General features: G+C 44.3%; 1 protein-coding gene across 2 annotated transcripts in view; it reads right to left on the bottom strand.

Moving 5' to 3' along the window:
- Positions 1 to 21,046, bottom strand: part of GFOD1 (glucose-fructose oxidoreductase domain containing 1) — a 70,109-nt gene that overhangs the window by 48,351 nt on the left and 712 nt on the right. The gene's annotated exons all lie outside the window — the stretch shown is intronic.

The raw sequence follows: 21,046 nt of genomic DNA, 5'->3' as shown, positions 1-21,046 counted from the left end.
TATTTTTAAGTCAAACTTGAAGAAAGGCCTGTGCACTTGAAAGTTTGTTTTTTCCCCAGTTTCATCAAATATAAGATGCCATGAGTTTCCATACAGCTCAGGTCAAAATGACTGTACATTGCCAAAAAGGCAAAGCATTTGCAGTAGGAGTTTAAAATCTATTCAGAAAGGGTATGCAGTTCTTAAAAGGTGACGTTCTCCTCTTCTGTATCACATACACACACATACAAACACGCATAAAACTGATTTTTGCCAGTTCTTTTCTCCATTCGGTATTTCTCCATTAGGTTCATGCGCAGCTTTCAGCAATTATTCCCCTGCAGCCATCATGAAGAGCAGCAAGACCCCGACATCAAATATCTTTGCCACGCACATTTTGCACAGCTGACAGTGCGGAGAGGCCAAACACTTCACCTGTGCTTCCACTGGTACTTATTCCCATTCTTGAAGTCAGGAGCAAATCTCAGACTACAGTCTGAGAAATAAAGCCGTATAAATGCCAAAACTGCTCAAAATGGAGCAGTTACAATTTCAGCCCAGGCTGAAGATACAGTACAGGTCTTAGCTCTTGCAGGCACGTGGGTTGGAAGGAGCATCAAAAGATCTGAGAAACGAATAGGAATAGTTCTCCTATTATAGTCCTCCCACCACCTCCAGTTTATAATTCAATCCAGCTTGCACAGCAAGCCAAACCGTATCCCCTATATTTTAAGAATATGCTAATCAGTACATAACACCCTATTATCCTTGCCTACATAGGCCCCAACACATTTTAACTGAGATGGTAATTACACTGTAACGTAAGTGGACATGTCTAAACAGGGCAGCTATTTTCCACACAGCGACGAATTTGTGGCAAAATCCCACTGCAGTCAGAGAAAAGCCATACTTTCAGCATATGTGAGGTGATTACAGCAAGTTGACTTATAAGTTTGAGAATTTGGAATCATTATGAAGTTGTGGTTTTTTATTTTGTGTTCATTACTCTAAACATCTTTGCATAGTTTTCCAACCTGATGTACTTCCATGATTTGGGCCACATCAATCTCAAGAGAAAGCCAGTGACACAAGGTCACTTCCTACCACCCCATGAAGATAATGCACTTACTTCCATTCCAAACCAAGACGGTTTGCTCCAAGGCAAATGTGCTTCTGAAAATTAGGTCATTTTTTGTGGTTCATCAGGTCCATTGTTTCCAAAAGTAAATAGCCATTATCCTTACTGATTGCATAATTGTTCTCCTTCCTTAAATCAAGGGCTTTGAAGATGAGAGGGGAAAGGCTGCCTGGCTCAGATAGCCTCAGTGGGAAAGAACAGCCTGATCTTGTACTTGCAGGAAGACTTGCTCTTGTTTTTATTGCATTTAGGTTGTGCTTTGTTCCCCAGTTAGAAGAATTATCAGAATTCAGAAGAGACTGAAGAACCATCCTGCAACCCTCCAGCAGGGTATGGAGGCTGCCATACCAACCTCGCCGTCTGTTCAAGTGTAGTTAAGGGCAGCCTGAAGACAGCAGAAGCCAGAGAGCTCAGGAAGCTCACTAAGTTATGCATTCACTGCCACTGGCATGGCACATCTGGGCAGAAGAATACAATTCACATTGGCAGTGTGGTAAAAGGAGTTTCCCAGCTGAGTTTGAGCCACTTGCAAAACCAGCTCTTGGGAGAGCATACAGCATCTAACGATAATGCAGTTCTGCCCCCTCCCCTCCATGCTTTTAAACCACTCACAGAGAGAGTTAAATCCAGCAGCCCAGGAAGGCTCAGCGCTGGCTTCCCTGCTCCCACTGCAGATAGGAGTAACAAGACTGAGCACTTCTGGAAAACTCATCTGAGGACCCAGGCCAAAGCTGAATGCATGCACTGGGCACCTCTTGTAGACTTCTATGGACCTTGGTTCCATTCCAGGCTACTTCAGCATCCCACAGACCAGTGTCTTTTAGTCATTTACTGCCCAAAGTTTTCAGTGTCTGTCTGAGCTAGAGTAGAATGTATTGTTATTTAAGATCATTTTCATAATGCCTGCAGTACCTTTGGGAATTCATTTTTTTCTCCTCCAAGTAGCACTGACTGAATTAAGCTGCTGCTTTCTATGGGCTACTTACAGTGCTCTCACTCAAAACAGTGCTAGCAAGCCCCAGCCACACTGGATCACACACTCTCACAAGTTTCACACCAAGCCCAGCTTAATTTGTCCAAAGAATTTGGGCAATTCAGTTAATGAGAGGCAGACACGCAACACTCCAACACTCCAGTTGCTCAGAGCCTCGTGGCACAGCAGGTATGTGTGCCTCATGCTCTGTCATGTATTAGCAAGTGACTCTTACTCAGAAACTGCAGACCAAAAGAGAATTTCATATGTATTAATTAAACTACAAAGAAACGTCTCAAAGAACAATCAGATGGCTAATAACTTCAAACCACCAAATCTGAGGAATACCATGTAACGTGCTGCAGGGAAGGATACCCAAAGCTTGGTGTGGGTGTACATACCTGGATATAATTCTGTTCTAATAAAAAAAGTAAAGGGGTTTCTCCATTAAACAGAGATGAAGATTTAAAGTGGTACTAGGGAGACAGTGAAGAATTTAAGAAAAAGACAACTTTTGATTGTAAGAATTTATCTTCCTGAAATCCAAACTGACCATTATTCACTCATGTTCTGAGTTCATCACTGCTGGTCACACAACTCAGGGTTGAGTTTCATAAGCTGTCAGGTCTGACTAATGCAAATGAGACAGAACCTAGCTGATAGGTACCAGAAAGACATTAAGATGTCGTATTTACAAAGACTGTAAGCTAGATGTAAGTTTCTGTATGAACCAGATCTAATGTGCCACATATTCTTCACGCACTACATTTGGGTCTTGTAATACAAAAACTGCAGTCTACTGTTCTTGAATTTAAGGCTGGTGGGAGCAGGAGACTGACATCCCCAGGGACCTGTATGCTGCTTCTGCACAGAGCAGCAGCTGTGATCTTTTCCACGGCACTCCAGCCCAGAAAGGGCCAAATACCTGAAAGTACACGGGTTTCAATTTCCTTGTTCATTCAGCCCTCAGCGATCCTTCCAGAGGAAAACAGCTGCCAGGTTATTGCCATGGGTCCACACAATTTATAATGTATTGGTACAACTTGAGGAGCCCACCTAAATGTCCCCAGCACCTAATATGGCTAGGCTAACATTTAGCAGAATCCCACTTAGTCTAGCTCTCTTTAGCACCCTCCAAGTGCTCACTAATAAGATCTGTATATTCAAAATATCATGCCCAGCCATGGGTTTCCTTATATAGCAAAATACGTGAGTTTCTTTGTACAGAGCTTACTGTGCTCAAATACTTAAGCAAGCCTCCCAAAAAGGCCACCGTGACCTCACAACAGAGTTCTGCTTTGATACTGTAAAATTACAGCTTCAGTTCAGGATAAAGAACTGTAAATGGTTTCCAGAGTACATGTGAGTTTTAAGCAGCTGCTCACCACCCTTTTCCATCAGCTCTCAAATACTGCTAGAATATCACCCGCTTGAATGGCAACAGCTGTTAGACCAAGTTGATCACTGAAGAGGTGAAAAACCACAGGTACTGTCTACCTGCCCAATATGGCTGTGATCAGTAGGCCTAATGGGTTCCAGCAGTATCCCACAGACCAGCTTCACACAGCAGTGTGAAAACATCACGTCCTGTTCAACGCATACAGTGGTAAAGGGTGAAAACACAACCCCTCAACAGCGCCTTTCCAGAAGTTTTGAGAAAACATATGGTGATTTTCTTGCACGTGCTTCTTTCACAACCCATCCAGCTCTACAACAGTCACTGCTGACACATTCAGTGTTACCTATGTAGGCTTTAACAGTTCAAAACCTCTGATGGGTCACCAACGTCGCATCAGAAGACGGACTGCAACCGCAGGCATCATGGAGGCAGCTTCTCTGCTTTTCACCACACCGTTTGAGTAAGATTTATACTGGAACCCAAGCTTGAAGCATTATCCACCCCCAAGGTTTTCCACCATGATGGTTTGGCTCTCCAACCCATCTGAATGTCATTTGCACGCAGTTCAAAAGATGATACACATCATTACTAAACAGATGTACTTCGATGTGGTTGCTGAAACTACATGTATGACACACCAGCGCAGAAATCTCTAACAGAGGTGGATGTGAACCCAAAGAAGGGAAAATTAAGAATTCAAGGCAACTCACTGAGGTGTTAAAAGTTGAAGTTGCATTAGAATAATGGAACTGAATTAAGATGATAGCCTGACTGCAAAGGTCAGAGAGTCTTCCAGGGGACTCACCTGAACTACAACCTGCTGAGGAAAACAGCAGAATCTCCAAATGGGAAAACATTTAAAATTAGATGCAACTCTGCTCTATGCAGGACATTGCCTGGGTGACCTCAACAGTTTTGACTGCTCAAGTGGTTAGAAATGTACGATGCAATGGGAGTCTGACTGTTTGAGACAAACCCAAACGTAAATAGTTGTTTTCATGATAAATGCATTGCAGCTAATTCCAAAGATCCAATGTGACTGGTTTTTCCAGTATGCCACAATTATGCCAGTTTTGTTTTTGTTGGTTTTGGTGGGGTTTTTTGTAATGAATTGTGACTGTTACAAGAAAGGGCAGTTATGGGACTAAGAACATCACGGCACATCTGTGCAAGCTAAAATATCTACTGCTACACACAGAGCAATAAATAAAGCTTAGTACAATATAATCAAATGACGATGTTAATCTGCTCTGTCTGATCACAGTATTTTCAGTCGGTTTTGCTCCTAGTACATTAAAGGTACAACGGCAGTAATCTCATGGCTTAGATGGTAAAGAAAGCAGTGAAGGATGGAAAAAGAAGAAATAGCCATTTTAGCATTGTTGCTGGACTAAAATCAGAGAGAAGGACAACTACTGAGGAAGACATCTAAATCTGAACCTTCAGGAATGACAAATGCAGCATGAGGAAAATGGTAATGACTGCTGACTAATTTTAGTTGATTTTGGGGGTTCGGTTTTTCTTTGATTACTCTAACCTATGCAACTCCATGTTACTGCATCGATTTAGCTCCTCCATAACAATATGCTTCATGAAGAAACTGCATGCAATATCAAGCTCCTGCACAAACTTCCTACACTAATGACACAGTGATCAGTATGAACAAGACCAGGTTATGCCAGGTTACAGCCAGCTGGGCTGAAACAACTCAGACAGCGCATCATAAGCCTGTTAAATGGATTTGCTGAATTCCTGCTGGGTGAAGTATGCTTTTTGCAAGGTTATGATTCAGAAATACACTGAAGCAGGCCACCATCAACAGCTTCTGATGAACGTGACAGTTATTTTTGTTTTCCACTGTAAAGACAGAGGAGATATAAGGATGAGACATGTTAAGAGAACATGGGGTTACTGCACAGGTACACTCATGCCTAAGCAACTTTTCCCTGCTGCATTGCTTTTGTGTGCTTTAACGTTTGGTCACACTGACTATTGTCTTCCAAACATAGCACTAACAAGTCATAAGTGAATTCATGTGGGCTTCCTGTAAGTACTCTGAAATCACTGTGCAAACAAGAGGTAATCAATCTAATTATATCAGCAGCCTCTGTTCTCCACTCCACAAACAGCAGACCCTTCCCAGCGGGCCAGTCAACCAGGTGAAGCAAGCAATCACATTTCTGCACATCCCAGCCCACTGGAGGAGGGTGAGTTCTTACTGAGTTCATGCATAACGCGCAATGTGTCTGTGCAGCTCCAGGGACACTGTTCAAATCAGCTTGTGGTCTCTGAGATTATTTTCAGTACACTTGGCCAGTCTCTTTATAAGGCAAATCAAATTTTGAAATTCTCCGTGCTCAGCTGAGGTTTTCACTACCTTCTGCTACACATAATCTAGAAAAAGAAGCAGACATGGTTTTCTGGTCACTCCAGTTTCATGCTGACCAACTTCAGCGGATTTATTATTTGCATACACTGCTGTGAAACAGCAAGGTTCAAAGATGGCTTAACAGCATACAGGGATGTACCAGCATTCAAAAATGAGTCACCAGAAGATCAAACTGCATGTAATAGCATCCTCCCAAGAAGATGGCTACACATAAGGATCACAGTAAAGGCTAAACCAGCCTTTTCTTCCATTTCGTAAGGGTGGAGTGTGAAATAATGAAGGACCAGCACAAGAGGGAGAGGGTGTACTCAAAGGGGGTGAAATCACAAAATACTCCTCCACCCTACAGAAAAATCTTCTTAAATTCTGGCTCTTAGCCCAGAGATTTGACCCTAGGGGATAGGGAATCAGTACGTCAATGCAATCGTAGAAGCAAACCTTGAAATGTAATGCGTACTCCTCCTTGTAAATCCCATCTAATCCAAAATAACTCACATGAGAAAAACTTGGATAAAAAGAAACCAAGAGAAGAAAAACATAGTTTAACTAAACGGAGTCATGCAAACTCAAGAAATAGCCATGTTAGGAAGAAGCTAAGGCGCTCCCTTGGGCCAAGCCAAGCAAGCCAGTGACAGGTCCCTTAGCTCTGTTTCAAACCTAGGGTTCAGAAATGTGCCAGCATGAGCATGCAACCGAGTGAGAGATGGACAACCCTTAACTAGTTGTAACTCACAAGCTTCTCAGCGATTTTTAATTCAAGGACCACCAGGCTCTTCTGAAAATAAATCAGTGAAACTGAGTAGTTTTGTATCTCAGTTCCCCATTTGTGTCATCTGCAACTGTTTAAGTATTAAGTTAAAATAATCATTGCATTTTTCCCCCTTGGGGATTTAAGAGAAGGTAGGTGTCTACAGACAATGTGATGGTACCTCATGTTGAGCAACACCACAGGATTTGACTTTTCTTCATGTAAAAATCATCCACATCCTCGCAGCTGTGTTTGTTTCTTTTTTTTGTTTGTTTTGTCTTTTTGTTTTTTTGTGTTCAAGTTATACTCCTTAATTCACAAAGTGGAAAGCCTGCCCCAAGAAAAAAGAGGAGTTCTGCCATGCATTCCCTCTCCAGAGACTAATAGTACATAAAAGCTTCAGGAAGGATTCATGAGGACCTAAACACCTTTCTTCCATTCATCTCATTCCCCTCCAGACACAAAGCCCTTTGCACGTAGCTGAGGCATGGCCTTAAGCCTTGTCTGACCCAAAGCAGAAACACTGAGCAAATAAAGCCCCACATTGCTTGCTGCTCTTCTGCACTGGGGTCTAACCGAGCCACAGGTAATTCTAACAACTCCTACAAGCAATTTGTTTCCTATCAGCCACTTGAAGAGCTCTGGAAATACACTCAAGTGTTGATGCACAATAGGAAATTCCAGCCTGGGTCTCCACTCTTTATTTATAAATCATTGGGGCATTTAACTTCAATCAAACGCAACAAGTTAGTTTGTGCACTGATGTTGTGCGCCTCTCCTGTGAAGGGAAGCTGAGGGAGCTGGGGTTGTTCAGCCTGGAGTAGAGAAGGTTCTATGGAGACATCACTGAGGTCTTCCAGCATCTAAAGGGGCCTACAAGAAACCCGGGGATGGATTGTCGCGGAGCAGAGTGATAGGACGAGGGTAATGGCTTTAAGCTAAAAGTCATCAAATTTAGACTGAATATTCTGAATAAATTCTTTCAGAGGGTGGTGAGGTGATGGAACAGGTTACCCAGAGAAGCTGTGGATGCCCCACCACTGCAAGGTTCAGTGCCAGTTGGATGGGGCCCACAACCCCGCCCATGGCAGAGAGGTTGGAACTGGGTGGTATTTAAGGTTCCCTCTAACCCAAACCGTTCTGTGATTCTACAGTAATGCCTGCTGCACAGCTGAAACACACTGTAGGTAAACCACTGCCAGAACCAGACAGCATCATAACATAGGTCTGGCTAACAGATAGAGCCTTGCAGTGCTTCACAGGAGCTGGGTGACAGCTGAATGAGGCAGATGGCAGGGCTGTGACACAGAGCTGAGGGCAGCAAGCGTGATCAAGTCTTGACAGAGCTCTGCTCAATGCTGCTCCCCTCCCCAGAGAATAGAAGCAAAGATTTGCCCTGGAGCCCAACATCCATGTCTGAGGTTTCAAACAGTGTTTACCTACTCTCTAAATATAGGCTGAATTGTCACCAGCTAGGCCACGTTGGCTGGTGCACTTCAGCAACTGAGGCAAGAAGCAGACAGCTTACATAATTGAAAGAACTTGAGTCTGGGCAACTTCTGATGTATCTCCATGTCACATCAAACCAAACAGATCTTACTGGCTTTGGCAAAATATTCTGAAGTTACTCAGCAAGGTTCTTATTAAATGTCTCGTGGCTTAGTGATGCTGAAGTGGAGATTCACTGCCACTGCTTAATAAATAACTGTGTAACTGTGTAACTGTGCTCAACTTCTTTGTCTTCTTTTTCTTCGTAGAAAGGCCAACTTTTTATGTGTCACTGCCACAGAGATATCCTCAGTAAGCTGCTGCATTTGGTGCCTAAATTGATTTCTGCCAGAGCAGGACACTGCTTGTCATGCATGCCCTGCACATGGGAATTCAGCTTGGAGCCAGGGGTGCCAAGCAAGTCCCTGTATTTCTCAGTCAAATCCATGAAGTTCATTTACACAGAGAGAGAGCTTACACATAGAGCACCTTCCTCAAATAAGCTCTAGCTAGTTTGCAGAAAGAACATTAAAAGATGCACACCGTTTTAATCATTTTTTAAAGCACTTTTACTTCCAAGGAGGGTTCATTAATTCACTGTGTATCAGTGCTGGAGATGCTACAGCTCCCACTGAATTCTTTCCCATTAAATTCAGTTATGTCTTACTCCACTCCAGCATCCCTTCAGGTTCTCCCTTCCCCAGCACAACACGAACCCTGCCACAAGACGAACCTCAGCCACCTCCTCCCAGTTGCATCCCACCACCCACTCCTAGAGACACTTTGGGGGCAAATTCTGCCCAGTCTTCTCAGGGTGAGCAACTACAGGTCAGCAAGAGGGTAAGGAGGTGGGAACACAGCCCATGGCCAGCAAGGAAGTGAGCAAAGGAGTGCTCTGAACTGCTGACACAGCCACAGCCACACCCTCCTTCCCCTTCCATTTGCTCCAAGTCCTGCCACAGCAGCACTGTGCTATTCCTCTCCTATTGCCTCACACTCACTCCTCACAAACCTTTATTCAGCTGGTTTCCTCTGGCCACATTTGTCAGCATCACGAGTCTCCATTTCAACTTTCCATAGTCATCTCTCTTTCTTTTTCTAACCAAGGATGTGTTTCATACTCAGGCCCCAAGGACAGCCCCTGAAACACATCATCCTCTTCCAGTCAGATGTTATCTGATGGTTCCTAGCTCTGGGTAAGCATGTATTTTCAAAGACAAGAAATGCCAAAGCACATTACACCCTCTCAACATGAGGTTTTCATGAGGTTTTACACAGAGATGGGTACAACCTCCCACATTTGCTTCACGTTCAAGAAACCTGCAGCAAGCATCTGGCTCCTGCAAAAGGGGACAAAGAGGTGATTTGAGCCTGCGTGATTTCTATCCCTAGTCCAGGGCTTTGATCACTGACAGCCCAAGCTGTCCGCACATCCCTGTACACGTCCCATCTTTGGTGCAGTTTTCAAATAAAGGTAACAAATCAAATTGAAGATGCAGAATAAGACAACTAGCCATGTAAAAATACATTATTTTCTGTTTTGGCAAAAGCTTGCTGCTGCTTAAGCCATACAACAGTACAGTACTCACAGGTTTCACTACACGTTTACATCATGAATGGCACTCTCCTTATCCCAATTCCAGCGTTTACAGATTAACCACCTGCTCCAGTACAAAACTTGGCAGTTAAGGTATCAGCCATAAAGCAAACATTACACACAAAAAAGGTATCTAAAAAAAAAACAAAAAAAAAAACCTTTGTCTGGTCCTTCTTATCTATCTCACAGAAGTCCCAGGACAATGCAACCGATGGGGTTTGGCTTCACATTTTGTGTAACACTATGTTCAGTAGCAGACTACTTTCTTTGGAAGTCTGGGACAAAACAGTCACTGCTGGAAAGTAAGCAACTTCAAAGACATGACTTTCTGCCAGTAACAAATCAGAAGCTTTCAAAGTCTTCTTATTTAAAGCACACAGAAGTTCTTTTTAAGTCCTGAAAAACTCGCAATACTACTCAAACTCTAGGTGGGCCAATTTGAAAGATCTGGAAGGTCTAAGCTGCCTCAACAGAACCACAGAACAACTTGAGTTGGAAGGGACCTTAAAGACCACCTAGTTTCAAGCCTCCTGCCATGGGCAGAGATGCTACCCACCAGATCCAGGGCCCCATCCATACTGCCCTCGAACGCTTTCAGGAATGGGGCCATCCATAGCTTCTCTGGGCAGCCCATGACAGTGCCCCACCAGACCTTTCAGGATTTGACTTTTAAAGCATGATCCAGTAGAGTCTTCCTGGTTGCCTCTCACCAAATAATAGTCATCTCTGCACTGACAACTAGTGTACCGATTGCCTATAGGACTACTGCATGTACCCCCCAGCTTTTCACCAAAAGAGACAAGGAGCAAGCTGTCTAGGGGTCAAGGCACCTTCCAGTTACAGTAAAACCTCGTCAGAGCTCTGAAAAAAGAACAGGAGAAAAGTATTTTCACAGTTCTACATTAAGGGCTATATGTCCTCTGAAATTGGGAACCAGATGCACACAGATTCCTGACCCCAGCTGTCCAAGGAGTTCTTCACTCCACCTCTTCATAATTCAATTCAAAACATAGGAAGAATAAACTGCATCCATATATTCATGGGAAAGAGCCTGAGTTGCATTAGCATGCAGGTAGATAGAAGTATGAACACCAAAGATTAAATTATTTGAGGAAATCTAGAGATAAATCTCAGATATTTTTATTCACACGAGCCATGGTTTTTTAATTAATATCCTAACTACTGCCCACATCAATCCATCTCTCACACTCTTGTAACTACAGGTTTAGAGCTGTGCTGTTCCAGTTTCTATTATATCAAAACTCAGGCTCATGGTGCGGTTTTCCAATCTGAGGTGCAAAGAGTTTGTCTTAGTCTGAAACTCATTTTCTGATATCATTAATAGTTGCAGTCACTTCACAAGCCTCATACTCCAGCACACAGCTATCCAAAGTGTGTTCTAAGTAAAGATTTCAATACACATAAGAGTATGCACATATACTTGCACTGATTAGAACCACAAGGCTATAATCCCCATGATGTGGTCAGTTCCCCATGCAGTTTCCAGCTTTATTCACCATCCAGCCCATGCAGAACTTAGGCTAGCATCACAAGATCAGAAAGAAAGTTCTACATATTCAAAGTATCGGTCATTATTACCTTGGTGGCATTGGTAGTGGTGCAAACACTCAACAATGCCGAGCAGGAAACTTTATCAGTCTGTGTGTGAATTCTGAAAATACGCAATCCTCTTGAATACAGAGTGAAAGCCATGTCCTGCCTTGATAAATTACATTCTTTGGTAGCAAAACAACAGTTTCTTATTCTTCTATGCTATCAAATTAACCTCACATCTTAGTCACTTCCCATACAGTTAACTTCTATGCGTTCAACTTTTCAACAAAAGGATATACAAGAGTAGTAAGTAAGCAAAAGCCTCAAAATCCTCTCCCTTCCTTCCCCCACCCATTACTGCAGAGCTCACAAGGTCACTTAATACTGCACTTGTTGCAGTGTATTTCAGATGCCTCAGGAGAGGTTCTAATGCCTTGCCAAAAGGCAGATTTGATGGGTAGAGCATCATCCCAGTTTTCCTTTGAGCACCAAGTGATGGGAATGTTCTTAACAGCTGTGCCTACTTACTAATCTGGAGAAATGCACTGAAACGCAGACACAGCCTACCGCCAATATTTCCCACTGAACCACGTCCCTCAGTACAACATCTAAACATTTCTTGAACACCTCCAGGGATGGTGACTTCATCACTAGGGCAGCCCATTCCAGTGCCTGACCACTCTCTTGGAGAAATAGTATTTCCTAACGTCCAACCTGAATTTCCCCTGGTACAACCTGAGACCACTCCTTCTAGTTCTACAGCTAGTACATGGGAGAAGAGGTTTACTCCCACTTCACTACAAACTCCTTTCAGGCAGTTGTAGAGAGCGATAAGGTCACCCGTCAGGCCTACTTTTCTCCAGACTGAACAATCCCAGCTCCCTCAGCCACTCCTCATACAACCTGTGCTCCAGAATGCTCACAAGCATTCTTCTCTGGACATTCTCTAGGGCCTTAGTGTCTTTCTTGTAGTGAGAGGCCCAAAACTGAACACAGTACTCAAGGTGTAGCCTCACCAGTGCTGAGTACAGAGGGATGATCACTTCCCTGTTCCTGCTGGCAACACTATTTCTGATACAAGCCATGATGCCATTGGCCTTCTTGGCCAGACGGGCATGCTGCTGTCTCATGTTCAGCTGAGCACTGACCAACACCCCTAGGTCCACTTCCTCCACACAGTCTTCCAGCCACTCTGCCCCAAACCCACAGCGATGCCTGGGGCTGTTGTGGCCAAAGTGCAGGACCCGGCACTTGGTCTTGTTGAACTTCAGCCCACTGGCCTCAGCCCAGCCATCCAGCCAGTCCAGATCCTTCTGTAGGGCCACCCTAACCCCACACAGTTTGACACTTCCAGCCAACCTGGTGTCATCTGCAAACTCACTGAAGGTGAACTCAGTGCTTTCATCTAGGTCATCAAAAAAGACAAATATCTTTGTACACTTAAACCCCACTCAACAACAGCTGCAAATCTGAACTTCATCACAACCTTGAGCAACGGCTTAAGCCAATGTATTTGCGAACAGCATTGCATACATGCATGCTATTGTCTGTCATTCAAAAGTAAAAAAAAAAAAGCAACTCCTTTCTCCAGCCCAGCCCTGCCACACCCTCCTTGTTTGCTGAAGAAAAGGTTTTCCCAGTGTGCAGTGTACCAAAGAGAAACTCCCAGTAAAAATAAATATACAAACCTCCCAGCTGCTGATCTATCACCGTTCATAGAAAACTGACTTTGTAAGATTTTCTGTAGCATCTGTTAAATACAGGACCAATACTGAGATGATTACGCGCAACATCAACCTCCAGAATATTCAATGCCAGATACAATTCTACAGCTCAACACTGCCACCGATCACTGTCAACTGTGAATATTCCCCAAAGAAGAAAGTCCCTCTAAATTCCCGCGTTTCCCTCAGAAGCTGCTCTGCTCCCTCTGGACAGTGGGGAATATGTGGGTGAAGCAGCCCCCAGGAGGGATCGCTCCATCCACGTGAGCAGATCTGCAGTTTCTGACAGCAGCACTCACAGCATCAACACAAATTTACATGAAGAGTCGCAAGGCTAATGGCACTATAATGAAAGACAAAGAAATCTACTAACCAACACCAAGTCAGACAACCTGGGCAAACAGATGAGTACTTACAAGATGCATTCATCAGACAGATGACTCGCAAGCGTAAGACTTTGCTCAGTTTAGGTATACAATGCATCAGAATGCTTTTTCCTAAAGGTTAGGTGATGGGGTCCAGCAAAAGAACCTACTAGCAGCATTAACACTTCAGGTGCGTGGCTCTCAGAAACTATGCCAGCAGTCACAAACCACATCCAAACACACTTTTGGCTATTTAAGCAAAGTAGGACATCGCAATTTGAGCATCTCACTACAGTAATTTTTAAGCAGAATTCTTCAGCAACATCAGCAATGAGTTCTACCTGTAAGTCAAGGACACAAAGCTCAGGTTATATGCTTCATATGTGTTTGGACAACGCTGTATCTTGCATTCAGAAGCTAATTTCAGGGACCACAGTTAGTGCTCTGCCTTAGAAATGAGTCTTTATCAGAGCACCTCACCTTCTTTACTCATTTACACTTTTCTCATTTACACTTTTCCCAACAAGTTCCTTCAAAGAAATTAACAAGACACAAAAGAGTTCAGCAAGTACCATTACACTCATTGGCCAATTGACTTTCACAGGCTGGGGCTCATGCCTCTATGCACCTCTGCTCCAAACACTGGTCATCTTATTTTTTCACTCCTACAGACATGCTACCGTAACACATTCCACAAGTACAACCATACCAAGCTGTGCAATTACACAGATGTAGCTAAGTTTCATTTAATTGTTTTTGTTGTTGTTGAACCTGTGCAAGTACAGTTTGCATGCCAATTCCTACTTACATGAATACTTACACTCAAAAAATATTCCCTGTAAGGAATCAGGCACTTTCTCTTCAAGAAGACTACCAAAGTCAGCAAAGATTTGCACCACAGCGTCCCAAGACTCCCATCAATCAGTTCCTAAATGGACACAACATGTCTTTGTTCAGAGGACACATTTCTGCCAGGCCAACCTGCTCTCCCTGTTGCATGGTTGATTTTCCTCCAGACGACCAGGGATTCTCAGTAACATCAACTTCAACCATTTCCTCTGATTCAGCAGAGCTTTACTGGCATCCACAGTGAATTAAGCAACATCAAAATCCGAGCTATTAAACTCCTCTTTCAGAGATACATTTCTGACATTTATTTTAATGTACATGAGCTTGACTAGCATTATGGACAGCTAAGCACTTTCCAGATGTTCTCTAAGCAATTATCTCACCCCTTTCCTACTCTCGCATAACCCACTAGCAACTGCATTGTCTTTCATGGACGGAGGAAGTGAAGGAAAGGGAGGAACTTCCAGGAATTTTTTTATTTAAATATTTTTCACCTGAACATTACTCAATCTTTACGCACATGTATGTACAGAAATATACACATACGTACGCATGTATGAGTACAAATACAAGTACACGTGTGCGTAATGCATATGGATAAATACCTAGAGACAGAACTGAGTGCTCAGTTTAGTCTTGTTTCACATTTTTAAGCAACATCAATTCAGCAGTAAGGATAACTACTATTTTATGGTTCTCTGTCCTTGCTTGACTCTGTTTCGATTTTGAAAAGCTCTCTATATTAAGGCCTCTCATTAGCTGTGTGAAGCCCAGTACCCTAGAGACAGTATTTAATTCAACCATGACCTCTCTTCTGGGCATTTCCTGGCAAATAATGACCAGATGGAAGAGCTAGAGCTGCCAAACATTCACTGCAAGGAAGTGCCAAAACAAGGGTCTTTATTGCTGATAAAAGCCATGGAAACGTCAGAATGCAAAACAAAGCTGCTACCTTTTTTTCACCCCCATCTGCTTCACTAAAGCTGTGACTGCTGCTGCAATGGCACTGAAGGCATCAATTTTACCCTGAAGTTAAACTCAAGACCCAGACACAAATGACCAAAATGATTTTGAACCCTGTGTTAAATTGTTATGTTTATTCTTATATCACTGTCAATCATTAGACTCACTTATGTACCTCATTTGAAAGTTTCTCTCACCATGTTCTCATTTTCTGTCTTCGTCACCATGCTGAGACCTAAGAGTCATGCCTGATGAATAACTTTTATCATTAGTCCCAACTGGGCTGAAATGAAGGCTGCTATGATCTCCTCAAAAAAAGAAAAGAGGGGATACACCCAATGTGATCCCATCCATGACAACACCAGAAGACTCCTGTTAGTCTGTGAGTCAGACTGCTGACCCGTGCGTTACTAAAATTTGTACTTCTGCCATCTTCGATGCCAGTTCCACTGCAGCTATGGGAGGCACCTATGGCACTCAAGGCTAGAGGGCAACTTTTTAGCTTTGTTATGCCTACAATCACAAGGCGCACTGATCTTGTGCAATGCTGGAGTAATGAGGGCAATCAGTGCCAGTTTTGCTATGCAGTGAGGCTCAGCCTCCCCTGCTCTTCACCACATTTTTAGAGCAGCCACCTTCTGAACAAACACAGAAAAAGAAAAGTCTTTAAACTCTCTGGGGCTTTTGCACAAAAGCCTCCAAACTCACACTAACCTGAAAGCCAAACTGCATTCCTCCCAACATCTGCAATAATAAATCACCTGAAATGCATCACCGGCCTTCATAGAGAGTACAGCTCATTGAACCACTGAATAACCGAAGCTGAAAGGGACCCATACGGACCCTCCAGTCCAACTCCTGCCTTCTTATATTGTGGCCCCAGACCTGCCCCCGGTGCTGGAGGTGCAGCCGTACGGCACAGAGCAGAGGGGACAACCCCTCCCCTTGCCCAGTGGCAGTGCTGGGCCTGATGCACCCTCAGGTATGGTAGGCCCTCGAGTCTACCAGGGCACACCGCTGGTTCACTTGTCACCTACCAGAACCCCTTGATCCCTTTCTGCAGGGCTGCACTCCAGCCTCTCATCCCCCACTTCACGTGGTTAGTGACTGCCCAGTCCCCTCGTTGGCCAAGATCTCTGTGCAAGGCCTCTCTACTCTTGAAAGAGTCAATGTCGTCTCCTGATTTAGTATCATTTGCAAATGATGCTAAATAGAACTGGCTCTATAATGAACCAGTACAGTCAAAGCTGGACCACACTTGTAGTAAAGACAAAATCATACCAGATAAATGCTCTGCATGTACGTGCAAGTGGCCATTTGCACCTCCATAGGAGAGAGAAATTATTAAGGGTGAAGAACGGCACACACACCAGCTGGACTTCTAATGGCCATGAAACTATTATTACATTCAAGAAATCATAACCCTTGCAGTCATAATTATACCAATACAAAATCTACGTGCAGACCAGGCCTTAAATCAATTTAGGGAACCTAACAAGGGATTATTCCTATTTAATTACATAGCTATTTAAATAAATCTGTTTAAATCAAGTCTTAAGACCTGAGATCATTTTTCTGTAAGGACTGTGGTTTTGCTGCATGCATGTATGCATGCCGACCTTGTAAATTAGGTCTCTGACTTTGACAGCTCACTCATGTGAGCTACAGGGTTATTATACAAGTAACAAAAAATACACAGCAGGGTAAAGGCTTCTGCTTTGGTGGTTTGAGGAAATTAGAACAATTCTTAGCAACTCCAGATAACGCTGTGGCAAGTTGATATTAACATTGAAGGGCGTTGTTGCACTGTAGCAGCTTGTGGAAAACACCAGTCCTGGCTGCCCTCGGAATTTAACTCCATTTTAATCCTTGGTGCTTTGCTATCACTACTGCTAAATGGACAAAAATCTATTGTACATACAGAGAAGAGGGCAATAAGTTGCAGTATGCCTCAGCACGATTTAGGTCTCAAAAAAAGCAGACAGCTTAGTGTGTTTAGGCTCAGCAAATCTCTGTTATGTGGTGTCAGACTTGAGCGTTAAGAGGTCTTTAGAGGAGAGTAGAAGCAACACTGGGAAACGTGAAAACTGTTCTTTTATTTGCCCAGGAGATTTTCTTTTCTCTGCATTTATCTACACAATCTTTTAAAAACTCCTTTAATTAACATCCTCCCAAAGTTAGAAACTCCAGGAGCAGGACCCAATTCCTTCACCCGCTGAGCTGTCACTCTGACAGTCCCTTATGCTGACAGGCTGTGTAGGTCAAAGACAAGTCCCAAACCCAGTAATGTGAAAGGAAGTCACTGCAGTAAGGATGTGGGCAAAGACCAGCCAAGCCAGCACTGCAGCAGGTGGAACAGCGGCCACTACAGCTAAGAACAAAGGTATAAGGTCAAGAAAAATAACGATAAGAGATCTGTTCTCTGCGTTATAGGGCTCCGTCTGTCAGGAATACTGTAATTTACTCCTGAAGTTAAATAACTACAATACTCTGTATACAGCTAGAGCTATAAACACACCCTTTCTCAGAACATCTCTGGTCTTAGAAAGGAGGGTGCCCGTGCCCTGGTACCCCATGCTGCTGTTCTAAGTACAGTGGCTGAAGGCAAGGCAGAGTAACCTCTGACACTGCCCCACTTGGTGCAGCACAAGCATTTTGATCCCTGCTAGCTGCTCCTCAGGCTTGGCATACCTAGGTGTGTCACTGCAATGAGAATTCAATGCCCCAGCACCCCCAGTGCTCCATACTACGCACCCAAACTACGTTACCACCACAGCACCTGAACTGGCATTTACTTTCATCAGGAAAAAGTGGGAAAGTGCATTTGATCTAAAAGCCAGGAAGGAAACAAGGGGTTTTTCTGTTTATTTCGTTCATTTTACAATGGTACCTGAACAGTGATCTCTACCTTAACTGTCTTGTGCGCTCAGTCCCGGGAGTTTCATAGGAACCAGACTGAAATTCAAGGTCCGCAGTACTGAGAAAAAGGCAATGGGAGAGCTGTGTGCTATGTTCTGCTTCTTCTAAAATACACACAGCCATCACTCCAGCAAGATGAAGGCTTGCAGCTGCCTGCCAGCACACTCTCTGGACTCACTTTCTCATGTCTGCCATGTGAGAAAAGAGCAACACAGCCCTCCCATCCCAGCTCTGCAAACTGAAGACAGACAGCACTGCATCTGACTTTCTCTTTTGCGATAAGATGCCCATAATTCACTTTGAATACGTTGCAAAGTTGCTTGCATTCCAAGCACAAGTGCTTGTTCTGCTCAATGTCACTGCTCGTCAGTCAGATTTAAATTCAATACTGCAGGACAAATATTACATTGATATTCATAACTGTGATAGTATTTTACCTTAATAGAGGATCTTAGCACATGATAAAATGTGGATCACAGAAGCTGGTCCGCAGCTACAACCCAGTAACCTCTTAATAATTTGTATGAGTGAGTGCAAAGGAATGTGTAAGTGAATTACAGATTACATCAGATCTGTATATTACTTCAGCACAGGTGACGTTCCTTTGATCTCAGGGGTAGGCCTAGCAATACTCTGCCAGCATTTCATCACCAGGCTCCCACAGATGCCTTCCAAACGACAGGCCTGTACCACCTGCCTTCTCAAAGGGAAGGCAGGAGCCCAGCAGCACAATTTATGTTCCTTTATTCATGAAGATGCTCCCTCATGACCACAGTGAAGTACAGAAGCACTGGTCAGCAAATAAATGTAAGTGCTCTTAAGAGAAACAAGCCACAGAGGGCTGGGAAAGTTGTACTCTGCCTGCACAGCCCCCAGGCAGAACAGACTCCCACCAGGTACTACTGCAACATAAACACTTCAAAAATAATGCTGTGCAGACGTGGCTGCACGTATGTAGTGGATACTTAGCGTGTAGTTCAGTGCTTCTGTCCATAGCTGAACGTGAGAGGAAGCAAAAACAGTCAGTAGGTTAACATCTCCAGACATACTCTTGAAGTACATCTGGGATTTAGTGCCTGTGCAAAACATAAGTGTTCACAGGAACCTTAAGAACAAATTCTCTTCACTTCAACTGATTGGACGCAAGTACCAATGCAACCAGAAACAAAGAAATGGCTGCAGCTTTCCCTAAAACACAGGCATGAGATGTCATCGAGGGCTTCTCAGCTCCACCTGCAGCAATCACTTCAAGTGATGCAGCAGCTATTCAGTCACACGGTGCAAATTCCAGTGAGCATCTGAAGAAAGTCATATTTAATTGACTCAATTAAATATGGTAGAGGGATTACGCTGACAATTTCTAATGAGGTGGAGGCTCGCACTGTACCAGAATCCCTTCTGATGCTAAACACAAGTAAGGGTTCTGGTGACACATTGTGTGTCTGCATGAGAACCCACCCTTTTTCCTGGCCAGGCCTGAGACACAACTGCACTGCTGGTGCACGCAGGCAGGGCAAAAGCAGAACGATGATAGCAGACATGCTGAATGTTTCTGCTCAGTGAGAAGGGAAAATATCCTTACTCAACACTCAGACTGGTTTCTAGGCTCACCCGAATATTTAAGTGCAGATCTTTCCTGATTACCAAGCAGCAAGTCAGCTGAGAACTGCAGAACAGGCCCCTGAACTGGATCTGGCCCTGTTTCTAACAGAGATAAGCAGAAGACACCAGTGGAAAAGTTAACAGTAGGGAAACAGAGCTTTTAAGCTTGCCATTTTCTCCCTCCCTGCTTCCAGGAAGCTGCAGTTTGGGGACTTCCTGAGCTAGGGCTGAATTCACACTTTTTCATTGTAGTAGTGGTTGAAGGGCTGGGGCACTGTGCTCAAAATAAGCATAAAGCAGCAATACGTGCCTATATGTCACAGCACTAGCAACAACACCACAACCGCACGCTTCCTGTGGCACTGCCCGAGCCCACACAGCTGTGAGGACACCTGCCTGGCCCCACGCTACCTCCAGCGCCCATGCCAGGAAGAAGGCAGCGGGCTGAAGGCACTGAGAACTGACAGTGCAAACACGGGCACGCGATGGAAACCCACCGGCTGCTGCCCCGGGCTCTTGCTTTTTGATAACGAAACCTCCTTGCCTGAAAACAGCATTTCTAGCAGCAAGGGACTTCAAAAAGCAAAATATAGGTTAGGAAAAAAACCGGACTCCGCAGCTTTCCAGGACAGATATGTCTCTCCCCACATGGAAACCAGACCAGGGTGTATCAATGAACAACACTGGCTTTCTTCAATCTGCTGCAATGCAGGACATCGCTTTCAGCCCTCTCGAAGACGAGGTTCTACGAGCAGAACCTCTGCTACAGCTGCCCATGTCCTATCACTGGCTAGCACACAGTGCTTCTTGCATGAAGCCCTAAGAGGAAAACATACCAAAAAAGAAAGATGTGGCGTTGTTTTTTTTTTGTTTGTTTGTTTTTTTTACAAAGACCCACATCCTTTCCCTATCGTAGGAAGGAACTGTCCCTGCTGGCCAAAGGATCTTGAAGCCCCACTTGATGAACGCTGCGCCGCTCCCTCGCAGCAGGGCAGAAACCCACCCCGGGGCACGGCAGCTCCCACCGAGCAGGAACGGACCGGGGACGAGGCGGAGGGAGAGCTGCCGCTCGGGAACCACGGCTCCCATCCGTCGCCGTCACCTGCTTCGACACCCCACAACTTCCATTTCCATGAAATACAGGTTAAGATCGAGCGGCAGAAATTTCTCTCTGAAACAACAGGGAGCCCGAGGCTGTTCAGTCGGCGTTACTACCTCTAGGGCAGGCAAACAGCCGACACCGGAGGAAACCAAAGTCACCGGAGGTGAAAGAGAACCGGGGACGGCACCGCTCCCGGCGAACACCTTTTTGTTTCAATTCTTTCGCTCCGTCGCTAGCAGATTGCATCAGCAAGCTAC

Source organism: Gallus gallus, chromosome 2 (assembly GCF_016699485.2).
Source record: "Gallus gallus isolate bGalGal1 chromosome 2, bGalGal1.mat.broiler.GRCg7b, whole genome shotgun sequence".
Lineage (NCBI taxonomy): Eukaryota > Metazoa > Chordata > Aves > Galliformes > Phasianidae > Gallus > Gallus gallus.
The sequence above is the reverse complement of the archived record's forward strand: the minus strand, read 5'-3'. Positions and strand labels throughout refer to the sequence as shown.